The sequence below is a fragment of the Primulina huaijiensis genome, chromosome 4 (genome assembly GCF_012295235.1).
Source record: "Primulina huaijiensis isolate GDHJ02 chromosome 4, ASM1229523v2, whole genome shotgun sequence".
NCBI classification, from domain to species: Eukaryota; Viridiplantae; Streptophyta; class Magnoliopsida; order Lamiales; family Gesneriaceae; genus Primulina; species Primulina huaijiensis.
The window spans coordinates 1,439,652-1,456,714 of record NC_133309.1 but is presented as its reverse complement, the minus strand read 5'-3'; the positions used below and the strand labels follow the sequence as shown (position 1 = coordinate 1,456,714).

Below are 17,063 nucleotides of genomic sequence, written 5' to 3'. Positions count from 1 at the left end.
GCCCACTCACCAAAAGAAAATCCACCATGTGAGTGGAAGGACAGGGCCACCAATAATCGGTGGAAAAATGACAAAGAACATTGGATACCTTATCTTTAAAGATAAAGGAAATCCAATCAAAACAAGAAACTGGACCCAAAAATTCACAATATAAATACGGATAATTTGGAACCAGTAAAACACACCAGAAAATCAAAACTCAAAGATGTATCGAGTATATCTTAAAGTTTTGAAAAGAAGGATAAATTACAAGAGAAGTGAAGCTGCTGCTCTCAGATCAATAATTAAGATGTACAAAGAAAAGGGTGATGAGATAACAGCAGATCTACTCCAGACTCATCTCTATTGGTATCTCGGAGAGTTAAAAGAAGATGAGAAGTTGATTGCTAGATTAATAATCTAGAAAAAAACAAGAAAAGTATAAGGACCATTCAACCACTACATGGTCCCAAGGCAAGCTGTAAATGCTTATCAAGATTTGAAGTCTGAGTTTCAAATCCGAAGAAACCTTCTATAAATAAGGCAGAAAGAAGGAAGTGAAGATCATCGAACATTTTCCTCATTTCTTTCAATCATAAGTTTTAATATTTTCTCTTTCAAGTTTATGTGTTGTTCAAGTTCGGCTACTATAAGTAGCTAAGCAAGTTTCTCCTTCTCTACAGGAGGTTTCTATGTAATAAATAAATGTTTGTGTTTGAATAAAGAGATCTTTGCTCTCAGCCCCTCTCATGTATTATTTTCAAAATTTTATCTTTTATTGTACACCCTAAGGTAGGAAACGAATTAGGGTTGTGCTAAGTACTGCTGAAGGAATCTGCGTCTGTAACCATCAGTTGCAATCGTGTGGTTGGATTGTGAGGGGCAGTTCGTAAAATACGGTGGATATAACCCGATAGCACTCTGGTCAAAGAGGTAAAAGATTTAATTTATTTTAAGGAAGCATGATGGACCTTTAATTTAAAAAGAAAAAAATCAAATTTTATTAAAAGAGGTTGAGGGGTATTTTGGGAAAAATTTGAAAAAGAGACAGTGAAACCAAAGTTGGAAAAATTTGGGTACTGGTACCCAAGTTGCTCTATATCTAATCTTATTTTGGTGCAACTAAATGAAATTAAAAAAAATGAATTTAATTTTTAACAATCTTCATTTATTATTTCTATAAAATAAAATGATTAAAAATACATAAATTCTCCATAAAAAACTGTACTGAAAAATAAGAATGACCTTATTTAACTATTTTATTTATTAAAATATAAAAAAGGATAATAAAAAAGAAATTTTTAGAATATTAATTTATTTTATTGCAATTTATTTTTTGAAAATTATTTTGTAAAAAAATCTAAATACAGAAAAATTATTTATTTATTTTTTTTTAAAAAAAAGAAACAAAAATCGGAGGCTCAGATCTTCAGAAAGAGGGCAGAGGGAACGCCGCCGCGCCATGGCTGCAGATCGCCGGTTGCATGCGAAGATACGCAGCGCCGTCCGGGACCGCCACGCCAAGATACGGGTCGGATCGTCCCCACGCCCGACCCATTAGCTCAACATAAACTGAAGAAAAACTCATCGTCACAGCCTCCTACATACTTCGCCAGATCCACAACATAAGATGAAGCAACTTCTACAGCTGATGTAAATGGGATTTCCAGAAAACAGAAAGATGGAACCATGTATGTGTGTATATATATATATATTTGTACTGGTTAAGGGGTGATCGGTGATGTTTGTGATCCGAATAAGGGCTGTTGGTATTCCGGGAAAATCACGGGCGGAACTGAGGGGGGCAACCGCCCTCGGATAATTCCCGTCCCTCTGTCGCCTCATTTTCTGAGCTGATGGGTCCTCGTGAATTGTTGCTGGTGAAAGTAGGTGTATATAATAACCCTAATCAGCAAAGTTGCGAAAATTAAGTTGGAAAGCAGTGGGAAAATATTATGCACAAATATAAAAATCTTGTCACATGTCAATTTTCTACTATATACATACCGTTAATGACAAAAATTTGTGTGAGACAGTCTCACGGATCATATTTTGTGAGACGGATATCTTATTTAAGTCATTCATGAAAAAATATTACTTTTTATGATATAAGTATTACTTTTTATCGTGAATCGTGAAAAATTATTATTTTTTATGATAAGAGTATTACTTTTTATTGTGAATATCGGTAGAGTTGGTCCATCTCACAGATAAAAATTCGTGAGACCGTCTCACAAGAGACCTACTTATAGTTAATTTTTCTCACATATATATATATATTCAAGATCATATCTCAAAAACCAAATCAATATTATATTATATTCATCTTATATACATATAAATTTGTTTATCTTTGTACACTAATTAAAAAAATAATTAGAACAATACACTTCACAAATAAACTTTTTTAAAAAATAAAAAATAAAATTCTTATTTTATCATTATTTAAATTTATTCAAAAAATTGTTTAACGACAATCAGTTAATAGAGATATATTTGTAAAATCAAGAGAAAAATACTACTAAAATAAAAACTAGATTTATATTTTTGAGACAATCGAAAAAATATATATATAAAATTGAAATATAGAGAGTAATAATTAACGTTTATATGCGTGTGTTGTGTGTGTAATTTTAAGAGAAAATTATGACCAATGTTTGAATTGATTATATACACCACACCTTTATGAAAATCTTGAGATTCCTTCAGACCCCCTATGTATTAACTCTTTGAATTTTCAAATTTTGAGTACACATATTTTGAAAATACGAAATAATATATGTGCTCAATATTTGAAAACACAGAAATGACTCAATATTTATAACGGAGAGGTAATAAATCATTTTTTATGAAAGAATTTTCGCAATCAATTAACTTGGCCATTTTTTGGTTTTCGTCCATTGACTTTTTAAAGTTTAAATTTTGATATAATAATTTTTAATTTTCGATTATTTTGATTTAATTATTGCCATATCAGTTTGTCACATCGATATTTTTCGATATCACATCATTATTTACGTAAATATTTTTCGATATCACATCAATAATTGTACTAAAATGATAAAAAATTAAAAATTAATGTAACAAAATTAAACTTTGAAAAGTTATTAAGAAAAAGTAGAGTTTAACATCAAAATGATCTAATTGATTCGGATCCCCGGGACATCAGTTGCTGTGTATTTTTTCACATAAGATGATCAATCATACATTATCAGATAAATTTAAAAAATTATCTAATGAAACGAGACCTCATACAATGTCTGATAAATTTTACAAAGTTGTCGGATGAAACGAAACGATCGTGTGCTGTGTTTTCGGTGTCAGTAGAAAATCCAAATCAATGTTAAAAGCATACTCAGTCCTAATTTTCAAATAAGACATTTAAAACTAAAATTGCCAAAATTCAAAAAAGAAAAAATAATAATAACAAATTTTTTTTTTTAAAAAAAAACTAAATACTGAAATCTGATTTTTTTTTTTTAAAGGAAAAATAGGAGGCTCAGATCTTGAGAAAAGTGGGCACAGGGAACACAACAACGCCATGGCTGCAGATCGCCGGTTGCACGCGACGATGAGCAGAGCCCATCCCGTCGCACAGCCGTCCGGGACCGCCCCGCCAAGATACGGGTCCGACCGTCCCCATGCCTTGGACCCATCAGCTCAACAAATCGAAAGAAAAAAAACAAACCATCATCACAGCCTCGTGATTCGCCAGATCCACAACGACGCTATAAATTGGAAAACAGAAGAATCTCCGGCGACAGATTATTTAGGTGTCGCAGAAGACAGAAAAGATACAGATGAAAAGAGCGCCGATTGAAATATAAACCAGCCGAAATACACCACACAGATATAGATACACACACACATACATACAACTGTATTTCTAGCTAGTTTCTGTTGGTTAATCTATTCGAAGAAGGGCTGTTGGTGTGTTGGAGAAAAATCATGGGCGGAGCAGAACGGGGGCAACCGCCCTCGGAGAAATCCCAGCCCCTCTGTCGCCTCATTTTCGTTTGAGCTAATGGGTACTTGCGAAGAATTCTGGTGAGTGGAGTAGGCGCTTATGTTTGACAAGTAACCATGGCTCCTATTTTACAATATTAAATTAAATTTGTTTTATACGAGTTTAAGCCGAAAAAGAGTTTTTTTTTTTCCGAAAAAGAGTTTTTTTTTAAAAAAAAAAAAACTAAAATATTAATTATTTTAAAGCAAACAATAAATAAAACAATAGAAATATCATAAATTTAAGACTCATAAAAAAATATATTAATTTATAGGTAAAAAATATTATTATAATGATTAATTATAGTAGGTATTACATGTAATTTGAAAAATTAGACATGTCTACTTGATCTTTTAAAAATCACAAAAACTCCCGTAATCACGAGTTTTTATTCGTGAGACAGGTTAACACTCCCTATATTTACAATAAAAGGTAATATTTTTTCATGAGTAATCCAAATAGAATATATGTCTCATAAATTGACTAGTAAAACCGTCTCACGTGAGTTTTTGTGTTTAAAAATTATATGATAACGATTGTACTATTAATAAAACAAAAGAGATGAATGTTTGGTGAAGCAATTTTCCTCAATTCCAAAATTGTTATTTTACACATTTAACTCTAATACATTTTTAATTTTAAATAGTATGATTTAATTTTCATATTTTATAATTGTAAAAAAAAAATTATATTTCTAAACTTCATATCATATATAACTTTGTAAAATATCGTGATAAAATAAAAGCTTTTAAAACAAATTATGTATAAATATATTATATTACACTCACAATGTTTGTACTCACAAAATTCTATTCTAAACTGAAAGCTTCAACGTTCAGAATGCGCATCTTATCTTATATTGAAGTAGTTCACATAGCACATGTACATAAAGCTTATCTAAGTGCTTTAAATCTCACGGAATCAAGATCTTTAGTTAATATGTCTGCAATTTGTTTTTATGTCAGCAACATGTACCAAGAAAACCTTTTTACAATCAACAAGATCAAGTCGTAAACATATATCAAAAGATCAAAAACATGGTTTTCACTCAAGCTACTTCATTCTTCTGGACAATAAAAATAGTTCACGATGAATTTAAATAAACAATAAAATATGTTCTTCCAACAATCCATCCAAATAAAAATTTGAGAATGAGAAGAAACAAGAACAAAGAGTGAAGATGCTTCTCGGTCCCCATTCGTCGCCTTCTCCTCTTCGTACCAAGATCTTCTGCTTTCTGGTGTTCTTGAAGTGTACCCTTGTCTTCAGCAGTCGCCCTCTCTCTGAAACCCTCGACAATTCTCTCAAATATGCCAAGAATATCTTTTAAAACCAAAAGATCAACTTTCCAAAAATCTGCAGACAGCGAGAATGGGTGGGTGCGCTCGAACTTCTGTTTTTTTTTCTTCGATGTTGGCCTAGCATGGTGTGAGTTAGGCAATGGGCGCGAGTGTGCCTGCACTTCTGTCCCATTTTTTCGGTATCTACATTCTCGCGCGGGTGCCCTCGACTTTTCAGTGGACGTGCACTGAAGATACTGAACTTGGTTATCCTTCATTTCCTCGACTTCGATTCTGATTTTTTCAGTCTAATCCGTTCCCTTTTAAGTCAGAAAATTGTTGGTACCTAAAATCTTACAAACGACACAAACAACAAAAATGCATAACATCGCTCGAAAAATAACATAAAGTCAAGGCTAACACACGTCATTACAACGAATTGCACTTATCAAATCTCCCTAAACTTAAACGTTTTTGCTAGTCCCGAGCAAAACAGAATAGAACAGACAACACATAAAAAGGTATAACAAAGAATCAAAAAATATGATCGGATAACTCAATTCGTGAAATCTTGTGATTGTATCATGGCTCAGAGATTACATGTTCAAATTCTCAGTCCAAGTGTTCGCCACATCGTGATCAATAGTTCTTGTGTGTGTCTGTGATTTACCAATTCGATCTAATCAACCCAACATCCGGATAGATCTAATCACTGGATTTTTGTACTGCACGACGGCAAAGATGAGTTGGATCATGACAAGACTTACTGACATGCAACAACAAAAGTAATGAAACCTCAAGACCAAGATTGTGTTAGAATTGACACCGCCATGGACAAGTCCCTTGTCGTAAATGCTTCCCATTTCATTTGCCACCTTCATTTTGTCCTGCCTAGAGAGCCACCAGAAAACAAAGTTATCAAGAATGATAGCTAGGAAAAATTAGCTCACAAATCAGTAGGAATAATCTCGTCCAAAAGTTGGAGTGATCCTCCTTCGTGTGTATCCGCCAGGGTCTTTCACAATGGAATCCAATCAAATTCGCTACATTTGGCTGTGATTTGATCTCGGGAACCCTCAATAGGTTGAGCTCATCCTGTGACACACATAGTCAGATTTTTTAAAAAAAAAAGAAAAAAAAAGAAAGAAATTGTAAAAGGTACCATAAATCATACATGGATTCCAGTTGTCTGATGATAGGTTTGCAAACGTGGATTCATTCTGGATGGTCCCTCCGTGAAGCGTTCCCAGCACGGTGTAGCAATCAGAAGCAAAATCGGAGGCTCAGATCTTCGGAAAGAGGGCAGAGGAAACACAACCACGCCATGGCTGCTGGTATCCGGTTGCATGCGTAGATGAGCATACCCCATCCCATCGCACCGCCGTCCGGGACCGCCCGGCCAAGATACGGGTCGGATAATCCCATACCCCGACCCATTAGCTCATAAAAATCGAAAATAAAGTGATCGTCACAGCCTCTTACGTAATCCTCCAGATCCATTACATAGAATAAGCTCGCAGAAACATAATGAATCATATCGAAACAGCGCTCGCCAGTCGCAACATACTTTCCATGGCCAGCTGAAAAATGAACCAGCAAATCTGTCCTGCATATACATACATATACATACAAAAATTTGTAATTGCAAGAAAGGGTTCATTTTCGCAAAAGGGCTGTTGGTATTCCGGGAAAATCATGGGCGGAACTGAGGGGAGGCAACCGCCCTTGGAGAAATCCCGTCCCTCTGTTGCCTCATTTTCTGAGCTAATTTCGGTTCGGTTTTGACCGATTGCTTTTAACCCTACTTCGTGTAGTAAAAAAAATATTAATATTTATTTTGGGCTTTCTTGTTTGCTGTTTTTATCGAAATAATCTCTTCTTTTCGGGTAGTCAAATTAGTTCTTAATACTATTTTCTTGGTATTTTCTCTATTTTCATGTATTTTATTCAGTAAGTGTTATTTTGGAATTTTGAAAAATATTTAAGCTTAAAAAAACCAATTAGAGAATATTTTCGAAAAATAAAAATAATTCATACAATTTTTTATTAAAAATAAATAGTTTAATCAGTTGCATTAGCCTATAAAACACATATTGATTTTGAATTATACAGTTATGTTTAGATAGAAAGATAAATCATGGATTTGAAAAAAAACTTTAATATTCAAAAAAATTGAACTTCATTGTGATATATATAATAGAGTTTGCACGAAAGTGAATATAGCAACCACAACACATCAAATTAATAGAAGAAATATGCATATAACAAATAATCTAAATTCTAGTACATCTAATTGTATGTCCAATTAACTTGATTGATGATTGATTACGACCTTCGATCCAATCACTTCATCCTCATTTGACTTGACAAGCATAGTCTTGTCGATGCTTAATCAACTTTTAAGGTCTGATTCCAACAAGTGACACTAATCCAAACACAATATTCGAATTTGCTCTGAACCTGAAATCACGAAGAAGACCATTAGAAGGGGGCCGTGAGGGTGTCCCGGCATAGCCCCTCCAACGATCAAGTTAGAGACTGAGGATATAAGGGCAGAACAGCTAAGAGTGCTGCCGAAAAACAACATATTGAATATGAATGAATTGGACAATCAAACCTGATATTTATAAAAGAATACCTGAGTCTGTCATGGACCTGAGCCCATGATCCCGTGTAAGCTCGAATTGGATGAGCTCATCTGTTGCGCCCCAAACCTCGCCACATAATCATACAACATGTGACGTCATATGCATAAAAATTTTTCTTTTCAACGACGTAATAATAATATAATGCATATACGACAAAATAGTGCAATCACCACTCTATCTACGTTAGTGTAGCATAAACAGTATAATAAATATACACATACAACTCAAATAAGACAATAAACTATACTGTCTCTATCTACTATAAACTACAGGACTGTTTGACTAGACACCTAATCCTTCACCACTATCCTGTCTCACAGCAGAGTCCTGTAACCTGTCCAACAGAAACAGCCCCCAAAGGGTGAGCATACACAACAATCATCATCGTACTACATAACAGTTATATTATCAACAATATAAATTATAACTGGAATGATAACAGAAATACTCCCTTTGCTGTCTCTGGACAATCAAACCACCAACGATATCAACGTCGTCACTCCCATACTACTGCAACAACAACATCGACGATACGTCGCACCCCAACACCGGCGACAGCAATATCGTCGAACGAATAACATCAACGATACGTCGCACCCCTACTCCGGCGACAGCAATATCGTTGAACGAATAACATCGACGATACGTCGCACCCCAACACCGGCGACAGCAATATCGTCGAACGAACAACATCAACGTGACGTCTCCCAACAACGGACAGCCAACAATATCAACGATAATAAACAATAACAGATATAATATCAAATCACCCAACACCAGTGATTTATCATCGTTCAACGCAATAGTATTCATCAATACTAAACAATAACAACATATGCTCGTACGTCAACACGTACCTGATAATCGAGTATATATATAAAATCTGGCTACTTCTTTGATCCTGAGGCTTGTGATGTATCTAAATAATTCAACAACAATTATCAGTTCATTGTCACAGTATCAACACAATTATAACAACCTCAATATAGCACATCAAATAGTCCAACAACAATTAATTCAACAAAATCTACAACTCGATTATAAATTCTTATCGTTCAACAATTAATATTCCGGTGTATTTTATTTCACCATACTAACATCAAATACACCCTAATTAATTAACTTCAAATAATAGGCTAGTTTACAACATCCGTCAAATTAGGAAAACTTTATATCAACATGTAGCCTATACTTCGTAGACTCCGAATATATAATCAGAATTAATAACAACTGACAAACAACTCTCCAATCTCAATCCAGCGATTAAAAATCCCTAATTATAATAAATTGGGAATAATTCAAAATAACACCACTATAACCTTCTCTACTTCGTTAAAATCATACACTACTCAACAATCTTCAATTTCAGTATGATGTAACAATTTATCGGATTTATTCCAGAAATCGACGAATTTCAAACATCACCAAAAATATAAAATTTATACCTCAAATCGAAGACCTCGTGTCAACGATTCCAGAACTGAAGTCGGTTCGTCGATTGGATAAAACGATAAGTCACATGATCGAAAAAATTGAATTATTATTTTTTTTTTAATTTTTTTTATTTTTTTATTATATTATATTATATTATATTAAATAAAATAAAATAATATAATATAATATATAATATTTAACATTTTAATATCGGTATATCCCTTTAGATCAGTCAAACGATCACATTTTCCAAAACTCAAAACATAAAACTTCTATATCTATGAGTTTTCTATGATATATCCAAATTTCAAATCATTTGGACTTCATATGAGCAAAATATGTCATCTTTCATTCTTTAAAAAAAATCCTTAATTATTTAGTAATCTCAAATTACTAAATCACAACTTGTACTATTTACTTTCAGGCATTACATTTCTATCCCCTTAAATGAATTTCGACCCCGAAATTAATCAACAACAGTAATAACAGGCATAAATAAAGATACGTCATACCATCAGAATAAGTAGGGGTAGAGCTCCCTCATATGTCGCTCTGTCTCCCAAGTGGCCTCTTCGACACCTCTATGCTCCCACTGAACCTTCACCATTGGTATAAGCTTACTACCAAGCTTCCGTTCAGATCGATCCAAAATACAAACTGGTCTCTCAACATAAGACACATCAGGATCTAACTGAACATCAGAAATATCCAACACATGTGAAGGATCTGGCTCGTACTTCCGCAACATCGACACATGAAACACATCATGAATAACAGATAAAGATGGAGGTAGAGCCAATCGATAAGCCAAAGTGCTTATCCGCTGCAATATCTCATACGGGCCAACATATCTCGGTGCCAACTTTCCTTTCATACCAAATCGTACTGTACCACGAAAAGGAGACACTTTAAAAAATACTCGATCGCCCTGCTGAAACTCCAAGGGCCTTCGTCTTTTATTTGCATAGGCGGCCTGTCTATCTTGAGCTGCTTTCAATCGCTGCTGTATCAACATTACTTTCTGTTCCATCTCAAGAATCATCTCAGGACCTGTGACTACAGCTCGATCAACATCATCCCAGTATAAAGGAGATCTACAACGCCTCCCATACAATGCCTCAAATGGAGCCATCTGAATACTGCTCTGATAACTATTGTTATATGCATACTCCACCAATGGAATAGATGAATGCCAAACAGATTTAAAAACCATAACATAAGCACGCAACATATCCTCCAGCGTCTGAATAGTACGCTCAGTCTGACCATCTGTCTGGGGATGATAAGCTGTACTCAATCTCAACTCTGTCCCCATCGCAGTCTGCAATCCTTCCCAAAAATGAGAAGTAAATCGAGGATCTCTATTAGATATAATAGACACTGGAATCCCATGCAACCGTACAATCTCTCGTATATACATCCGTGCCATCGTCAAATACGTACTACTCATGCTATAGGGTATAAAATGTGCAACTTTCGTCAATCGATCAACAATCACCCAAATAGCATCAATAGTTCCAGTGCTTCTTGGCAAATGAGTCACAAAATCCATCTATATGTGCTCCCATTTCCAAGTCGGTACTTCTAAACTCCTCAATTCACCTCCTGGCCTTCTTCTCTCAGCTTTGATCTGTTGACAATTAAGACATCGACGCACAAAATCAATCACATCATGTTTCATTCCCTTCCACCAAAACTGAGAGCGTAAATCCTTATACATCTTCTTGCCACCAGGGTTGATAGAATATCGACTACAATGTGCACGCCGCAACAGGCCCTGGCGCAACTCCGAAGTATCAGGAACTACCCATCTATCATTCATCCTCAAACTGCCATCATCAGCAACTCTAAAACGAGTATCTTGTTTCTGAGAAACCAACTCTTTCCATCGCTGAACTCTCTCATCTGTCATCTGTGCCTCACGAATACAACCATATATATCAGGTTCAGCTAATAAGGTCGATACCTGGATAGGAGTCGTCGAGATATCAAAATCATATCCCAAGGAACAACAAGACATCATCATAGCTGATAAACGACTCACATTCTCTGCAGTACAACTAACTTTACGACTCAATGCATCAGCAGTAAGATTAGCTCGACCAGGATGATATTCAATTTCACAATCATAATCTTTCAACAAATCTAACCACTGTCTCTGCCTCATATTCAACTCTGTCTGAGTAAACAAAAATCTCAAACTCTTATGATCCGTATAAATCGTAAACGAGGTACCATATAAATAGTGTCGCCATATCTTCAAGGCAAAGATAATGGCAGCCAACTCCAAGTCATGCACAGGGTACCTTGTTTCGTGTGGTTTCAGCTGTCTCGAGGCGTATGCCACAACATGTCGATCCTGCATCAAAACACATCCCAAACCATGTAATGATGCATCAGTATAAACAACAAACCTCTCGTTTTCTGTAGGGATTGATAACACCGGTGCAGTCGTCAGTCGGTGCTTCAACTCTTGAAAACTCTTCTCACATGCTTCAGACCACTGAAAATCGCATACCTTTCTGAGTCAACTGTGTCAAAGGTCTAGCAATCTTGAAAATCCATCGATAAATCGACGATAATAACCTGCTAAACCCAAGAAACTACGAATCTCTGGTACAGATGTAGGTGCTGACCACTGCAACACTGCTTCGACCTTCATTGGATCAACAGAAATCCCATCTCTCGATATAACATGACCCAAGAAGACCACTCGATCCAACCAAAACTCACATTTACTGAGTTTGGCATACAACTGTCTATCTCGCAGTACCTGTAATACTGAACGTAAATGCCCAACATGCTCAGCCTCACTCCTGGAATATATCAATATATCATCAATAAACACAATAACAAACTGATCAAGATAAGGCTGAAATACCCTATTCATCAAACTCATGAATACAGCTGGAGCATTCGTCGATCCAAACGGCAGAACTAAAAACTCATAATGCCCATATCTGGTCCTGAATGCTGTCTTCTGAATATCCTCATCTCTAACTCGTATCTGATGATATCCTGACCTCAAATCAATCTTCGAATATACTGAGGTTCCCTGCAACTGATCAAACAAATCATCAATACGAGGGAGGGGATATTTATTCTTAATCGTTACCTTATTTAGCTATCGATAGTCAATACAAAGCCGCATCGTTCCATCTTTTTTTTTCACAAATAAGACTGGTGCACCCCAAGGCGATACACTAGGGCGAATGTATCCCTTGTCCAGCAAGTCCTGTAACTGGGCTTTCAACTCTCTCAACTCTGCTGGTGCCATTCTGTAAGGAGCAAGAGAAATAGGGGAAGTACCTGGCATCAACTCAATCCCAAACTCCACCTCACGGACTGGTGGGAAGCCTGGAATCTCCTCAGGAAATACATCAGCAAACTCAGCAACTACAGGTATCTCCTCTATTCCTACCTCCTTCTTCTTCTCTATCACATCTACAACATAAATAAGATAACCCTCATGGCCATGCTCCAATAACCGAGACATCCGGATAGCAGATACCAACGGAACACGGGGACGAGAACCCTTCCCATAAAATGTCCAACGCTGTTTCTCATCGGTGTAAAAATATACTACTCGCTGATAACAATCAACAGTCGCACAATAGCTCCTCAGCACATTAATTCCCACAATACAATCAAAATCAGTCATCTCTCGAATAATCATATCAGATCTCAACTCATAGCCCTCATAAGAAATAATACCATCTGATATCATCAATACAACCGATATATCAACTCCAGAGGGTGTCGAAACAGAAAGAGGCATAGACAATGGAGACGAGCGCATATGATGCTCAACCACAAACCTCTTCGATTTAAATGTATGCGAAGCACCTGTATCAACAAGAATATAAGCAGGATAAGAACATAAATAACACTTACCCGCTATCATCTCTTCTCGTGCCTCCTCTGCCTGCTCCCGTGTCAACGCATACACCTGTGCCTGAGGCGGACCAGCTCCCTGCCTACGTGGCTGTTCTCCAGAAGATCGTGGTGTAAACTGCTGAGGCTGTCGTCCTCCTCTCTCTGAGGATCTACCTCTATCACTCCTGGGCTCTCGCTGTCCCTCACGGCTAGGACACTGTCTCGCTATATGGCCAACACCGCCACACTCGAAACAGGTGATCTCGGTCTGTGTGCACTGTCTGATCAGGTGAGGTCCCCCACAACGAAAACATCTCACTGCTCTGGACTCCCCTCTCTGCCCCTGAACAGACTGAGAACTGCTCCCACGACTCTCAACACGTCGTGAATCAAATCGGCGCTTCCCAGATGATGCTGCTGAAGAAGATGAACCCTTCTGATATTTAAAAGACTGTCCCTGTGGTCGCAATGACTCCCTAGTCGGCTCTGATAATCGTCCCTGAGCCCCATACTCCTGCATCACCAACTCAGCCATCTCAGCTCTCACCACTGCATCCTCAAATGATACTGGGTTGTTCGATTGCACACGATCAAATAACTCTATCTTCAACCCTTTCAAGAAGTGTCTCATCTTAGCATGAACATTCGTAGCAACGTGTGGCACATATTTCAGCAATGCAGAATATCGAGTCTCATACTCAGCAACAGACATACTACCCTGTCTCAAATCTTCAAATTCTTTCTTTTTCTGTTGCCTTGCTGCTATAGAAAAATATTTATCAAGAAAACGAGACCGAAACACATCTCAATCAACAGTACGGCCCTGAGCTCTCAATCCGGCCTCAGTCGTCTGCCACCATAATAATACATTCCGCGAAAGCTGAAATGTAGCCAATCGTAACCAAGCAGATCTAGCACACGGTGCAGTCACAAATATCTGCTCTATCCTCTCAATCCACTCCTCTGCTCGCTCGCCAGTCTCAGAGCTATCAAAGCTCGGCGGAAGATAACTGCTGAACTGTGCCAAAGTCAACTCACCAGGCAATAAAGGCTGATCTGCAGGTGCCTGTCCCATAGGAGGAGGTGGCAATGGATTCATCTGCCCAAACCCACTGTCAACCTCGTCCGTTTCCTCGCGTGGATGTACCTGTTCACTAGCTGCCATCACTGGAAATCAAATTGTTAATCATAACATTTAACAATTACAATCCAGTAATCATCAGCACACCTTTCGCACGAAAGCACATGCAACTAAAGAACAATCAATCATACCAAGAAATCATCAAAAACAAGTCAAATGCACAGACACACGCAAATAATATCGCCATCCAACTCCCTCATCACAAACCCAACTCCTAACTATCCCAGACATCTAACACATGCTCTGATACCACCAATTGTGGCGCCCCAAACCTCGCCACATAATCATACAACATGTGACGTCATATGCATAAAAAATTTTCTTTTCAACGACGTAATCATAATATAATGCATATACGACAAAATAGTGCAATCACCACTCTATCTACGTTAGTGTAGCATAAACAGTATAATAAATATACACATACAACTCAAATAAGACAATAAACTATACTGTCTCTATCTACTATAAACTACAGGACTGTTTGACTAGACACCTATCCTTCACCACTATCCTGTCTCACAGCAGAGTCCTGTAACCTGTCCAACAGAAACAGCCCCCAAAGGGTGAGCATACACAACAATCATCATCGTACTACATAACAGTTATATTATCAACAATATAAATTATAACTGGAATGATAACAGAAATACTCACTTTGCTGTCTCTGGACAATCAAACCACCAACGATATCAACGTCGTCACTCCCATACTACTGCAACAACAACATCGACGATACGTCGCACCCCAACCCCGGCGACAGCAATATCGTCGAACGAATAACATCGACGATACGTCGCACCCCAACACCGGCGACAGCAATATCGTCGAACGAACAACATCAACGTGACGTCTCCCAACAACGGGCAGCCAACAATATCAACGATAATAAACAATAACAAATATAATATCAAATCACCCAACACCAGTGATTTATCATCGTTCAACGCAATAGTATTCATCAATACTAAACAATAACAACATATGCTCGTACGTCAACACGTACCTGATAATCGAGTATATATATAAAATCTGGCTACTTCTTTGATCCTGAGGCTTGTGATGTATCTAAATAATTCAACAACAATTATCAGTTCATTGTCACAGTATCAACACAATTATAACAACCTCAATATAGCACATCAAATAGTCCAACAACAATTAATTCAACAAAATCTACAACTCGATTATAAATTCTTATCGTTCAACAATTAATATTCCGGTGTATTTTATTTCACCATACTAACATCAAATACACCCTAATTAATTAACTTCAAATAATAGGCTAGTTTACAACATCCGTCAAATTAGGAAAACTTTATATCAACATGTAGCCTATACTTCGTAGACTCCGAATATATAATCAGAATTAATAACAACTGACAAACAACTCTCCAATCTCAATCCAGCGATTAAAAATCCCTAATTATAATAAATTGGGAATAATTCAAAATAACACCACTATAACCTTCTCTACTTCGTTAAAATCATACACTACTCAACAATCTTCAATTTCAGTATGATGTAACAATTTATCGGATTTATTCCAGAAATCGACGAATTTCAAACATCACCAAAAATATAAAATTTATACCTCAAATCGAAGACCTCGTGTCAACGATTCCAGAACTGAAGTCGGTTCGTCGATTGGATAAAACGATAAGTCACATGATCGAAAAAATTGAATTATTATTTTTTTTTTAATTTTTTTTATTTTTTTANCAATCAATAGTCCAAGGATGGTGATGAACATCCTATGTTATTTAATCAAATGTAAGAAACACACATATATAGATATAATTAGCAACATGAAACACGAACAACATAATATCACATCGATAATTGTTGTGAAAAAGAGTGCGGAATCATCATAGAATTTGATCAGGTGATTGAATAAACATATTCATGTATTCAATATTTCATGGTAGGGAGCTTTCTTCACAATCTACTCGCATCCTTCCTCCATCGTCAAAGTATATATCGATCCGGAATGACCGACAACTTGTTACAGATCAAAACTGCAATACCATGCCTACAAATTAGTCCCCTGAACTCAAATAGGTGATAACTTCAAGAAATTGTGCATTTATCTCACTCAAACATAATTTCAAACATTTTCTCGTTAACTATCTCACAAGTTCGGCAGTGGATCACACAATCTTGGTGATTTTCTCTATCTAATGAACGGGGAGTCTCCTTTAAAATCGTCCGCACCATATATTCTTCTGTAACCACATATCTCATATCAAAAGATAAACCCAACTCCATCTTCATCAGCAACCAAATAGAAAACTTCCATTTTAGAAAATTTCGCTTTTATCCACTAAGTTTCCACAGACCCCAAAAGCAGAGCAAACAACGCAAAACAACAGAAAACAAAATCCAAGCAAGAAAAGCCACATCTTCATTGAAAGTTCCCAGGAATCAAACTTCGTCTATTCTCCAACAAGCAAATCGTTTTCTTGAGCAAGAAAATTAGCACAACAAGCGATAATGTGACATGCAATGAATTTTATGTCTATAATTTCATTGATTAAACTGTAAATTGACAAAGGAAACAAAGTCTAGAGGCTCAGATGTTAACAAGAAGTGCAGAGAAAACACAACCACGCCATGGCTGCAAGTCACCGGTTGCGTACAAGATGAACAAAAGCCCACTTCATCACATCGCCATCCAGGACCGCCCCGCCAAGATACGG

At 36.6% G+C, this 17,063-nt stretch overlaps 2 long non-coding RNA genes across 2 annotated transcripts; one reads left to right on the top strand and one right to left on the bottom strand.

Moving 5' to 3' along the window:
• Window positions 1–5,919: 5,919 nt before the first annotated feature.
• LOC140975134 (uncharacterized) lies at window positions 5,920–6,677 on the bottom strand. The gene is made up of 2 exons (XR_012174910.1): window positions 6,440–6,677; window positions 5,920–6,360 (listed from the first exon to the last, which is right to left on the bottom strand). It is a non-coding gene; the product is annotated as an uncharacterized lncRNA (long non-coding RNA).
• Window positions 6,266–6,800, top strand: LOC140975135 (uncharacterized). Its single transcript, XR_012174911.1, has 2 exons — window positions 6,266–6,348; window positions 6,424–6,800. It is a non-coding gene; the product is annotated as an uncharacterized lncRNA (long non-coding RNA).
• Window positions 6,801–17,063: the final 10,263 nt, after the last annotated feature.